Here is a 3,732-nt window from a genome sequence, read left to right as displayed (position 1 = left end):
CTAACTTGTATTGGAAAAATTGATTCCCCGAAATTGTTGTCTAGAGGTGCTGAATCATGCATGAATGTCAGCAGATGACACCAATCATGGCATCATTTTCATGGGAACTTTATCCGGGATGAACCAAGAGAATTCTACTTTATGAATTTCCTTTTAACATCCACAGATAATGGTGCTGTGTCACAGTCCAAAAGGGAAATTAAATTTCTCTCATAATTAGATTTGGTATTTGCAGACTTGCCTGAAGAAAAGGGAAAGGAAATTCATTTTGGATTAAAAAAAAATCTTGAATTTAAAAAATTGCAATCACCGTATCAGGTGTCATTCTGAATTCAACTCACCACGTGCAGAGGGCTGGATGCTTTCAAATAATGATACAGGTACAAAAGATTCCTGAAGCTTCACTCTTGTTTGTTTGTTTGTTTGGGATTTTTTTCTTTTCATTTTGAGTTCTAAAAAAATTATTATTTGATAGCTTGGTGACAATGCATGTCTGTGTTGAGAAAATAGAGATTGATTAAGAAGTGAGAGACTGTGAGAGACTGAAAATGAGTGGAAAAAAAAAAAGCCTACAAAGCATTTACAGTGTAATTTTCCAATACAGATTTGAGTAGATAACACATGCAGTTAGAAACAGATGCATTTTCAAGCCTTTTGAATAAGGAATAATTTTGAGTTTCCATCTTTTTAAAGAGAACCCAAGAAAATACAATGCTAGATTCTATATATTAGCAAGGCATTCATCTGAATGCCCAATAGCTTGAAACTTGAAAGAGTCATTCTCAACTCTTGGAGGTCCTGAATAGCTAACACATCGCTGGATGTTAGGGAAGAACAGTTGCAATAATCATTTATGGAAACAGAACATTAATCTGTAAGCATCAGTTTGCTAGATTAATTAGCAAGAATGTTAACTTGATAGACTGATTCTTAAAAATAAATCTGTGGATACATTTGAATGTATGTTTGAAACAGAATCTTACTTGTTAAATAACTTTGCTTTACAATACCTTTCATTTTTCTTATTTTAATTAATCCACACCACAAGCCTTTGGAGGACGACATCCACGTTGGACCACACTGATGAATATACCAAGTGTGTGGTAGGCTACATCTAGAACCGAAAGAGGCCTTCCAGGCATCGTGTTCCCTCCTTAGGGGTGGAAGGGGAAATAGTATATACTTTGTTCTTTACCTTGAAGGGGATGTCCTGGCATGCTCCAAACTCCTGGACCCCTAAAAATTCCACTGATATGGTAGGTCCCTGAATCTTCATTAGATGTATCTTCTGCCTTCAGAAGTTCATGTGTCTTATCAAAGACTCCAAAATACTTGCTACTTCTTGCTTATCTGATCTGACTTACGTGATGTCTGTGGGGATAGAGTCCCAGAGAGCGGTTTCCAGGCTCTTGGCCTCAAGTGGAAAGGTGCTGGCTCAGTTATTAGGTGGCCATCAGCTGTAGTCAGATGGCCATCCGCTGTGGCTGGGTAGCCATCAGCTGTCACCGGTTAGCCGTTAGCCACTAATATAACTGCCATGGCTACGTTAGTTGGTGGGTTGGTTGGCAGAGAAGCGGACTGTGGATTGTGCATCGTGTGAAGCCAGTTTCCTGTATCTCCAACCCACTATACCACTATATTCCCTCCAGCGAGAATATAGTGGTATGAACGAGAATATAGTGGTATGAACCCCCATCCATGGCTCGGTTGGTGTTCCTTTTTGGCCTCACCATACCCTGCGTTCTTGTGTGGGGAGCAGGAGCTGAGATTCCGCATTACAATGTCACCAACAAAGAAAACAAATGTATGGTTTTCTGGAATGCCCACTATATTATAGCCCTGGGGCAAGATTATAAGTATATACTGTTTATCTCATGAAGATCAATGACTGCATGCTATTGATAGATACCATGCTAATCTGCTCCAGCAAAGATACCACTTTTGGTACAGAAGCTACAATTGGGACTACTATTGATTGATTTGTGGTAGTCCACTCTCATATTACAGGATTCATCTGGCTTTTGTAGGTACAAGACTGGTGAATTAAATGGGGATAGGGGGTAGGTTTCTGTATTCTTTAGGTCTTCAAGACTGACCCTAATCTCTGCCATTTCCCCTAGGATGCAATACTGTTGTTTTGTGTGTTTTTTTATTTAATAAAGTTTTATTTTTCAAAATGTACATTTGGTGGGACCTGTTTTTCATGCATCTTCACCAGCAGCTGGGGCATCCCCACCCTTGGTGCTTCTGGCGTAAATTACTTGAGCTCGGTGCTTTGAAACTAATTTAATAAGTCCTTTACTAAGGAGCTCCTGAAGGGCTGCCCTGGCCAGGGAACCATGGGTCTTCAGTCTCCCAGAGACAACAGCTGGGGTTATAAGCTTATAGTTGGGAATTTCCTTACAGAGTTTGTGATATGTCACTTTGTCAAACAAGACTAGGTTATTGAGCTTGTCCCGAACTTTGCCTTTGGACCACTTCTTCTTTTTGGCCTTGCCTCCAGATTTGTTCACTGGGTCTTTGTCTTTCTTGGCTGACTTTCCAGCATCTTTCTTCTTCTCGTCGTCTTTGGGCGGCATGGCAAAGTGCGGACAACGGAGGCTACGACTGCGGCTTCGCTAAGATGCAATACTGTTTTTGATGTAATATCTTGTCGATGATTAGGGTGGGGGCAATGCCACAGGCTTCCATTTGGCTTTTCCTATTATGATAATTCTTACCTCAAAGGCCAAGGAATGAATATTGAGGTTCTGCCAACTCCTTGTTCCAATTATACATTCAGGGACTAGAGAAATGACCATTAATTGGGACCATACACTGAATTGACTTACTGTGAGCCAGGCATCAATGTTAACACCCAGTTTTTGAAATGAGTATTCCCCTTTCCCCTGTACATGGTTCCCTAAGTTGATAATCATAGATCTTTCTGGAGAAGGACAGAGAATCATTACAATAGTACTTGCCATGGTCTTGCAGGGTCCTTTTCTCATGAGATCCATCCTTTCTTTCAGTTGAGAACTGGATCTAGGTTGAGAACTGGATCAAGTCTGGAACTGGTTGAGAACTGGATCAGGTCCAGAAACTTAGCAGAGATTGGGACATTTTACGGGGGCAGTAGCTCTTAGCCTTTGTTTCTTTTTGTTGTGTAGACTGGGAAATAACCTTGTTGCCTGCTCAGTGTCTTGACCCTGGAAACACTGGTTTTCATTAACTATGTGAGTTATGTCACCTCCCCCAACATTGCCTCTCTTTATAATAATTGAGCTTACTTTGCTTTGATAGTTAAGAGCTACCACCTGGCCTCTGTTTTTTGTAGGAATCTATCAGTCTTTTGCTATCTGAGAGCCAATTCTGCAATGGTATCCTCTAAAATCAGTCCTGGTTTACAGAGGTCAGCCACCAGGGTGATTCTTAACATAACTGGTCTCCCCAGGGAATTCCATTTTCTTTGGTAAACGGAATGTCCTCTGAACTCTCTCACAGTGCGTAATAAACTAACAAGGTTTTTGACATCGCATAATATAACCACTTCAGTATGCCCACTTGCCTGGGCCTTTGGATCTCTTCTTCCATAACTTGCCCACGGTCCTTCTTGGTGTATCCACCAAGGTTCTTGCCAGGATCTTAAATCCTACAGCAAAGGTGAGTGCTCTGCTATCTACAAACTATGTTTTATCCAACTTTATATTCCATCTCCCTTAATCCAGCACCTGCAAGAGTTCAGTCCATTTA

The 3,732-nt window shown here is 40.9% G+C and overlaps 1 pseudogene; it reads right to left on the bottom strand.

Moving 5' to 3' along the window:
• Nucleotides 1-2,196: 2,196 nt before the first annotated feature.
• Nucleotides 2,197-2,588, bottom strand: LOC109453308 (small ribosomal subunit protein eS25; annotated as a pseudogene).
• Nucleotides 2,589-3,732: the final 1,144 nt, after the last annotated feature.

Source organism: Rhinolophus sinicus, linkage group LG01 (assembly GCF_036562045.2).
Source record: "Rhinolophus sinicus isolate RSC01 linkage group LG01, ASM3656204v1, whole genome shotgun sequence".
NCBI lineage: Eukaryota > Metazoa > Chordata > Mammalia > Chiroptera > Rhinolophidae > Rhinolophus > Rhinolophus sinicus.
The sequence above is the reverse complement of the archived record's forward strand: the minus strand, read 5'-3'. Positions and strand labels throughout refer to the sequence as shown.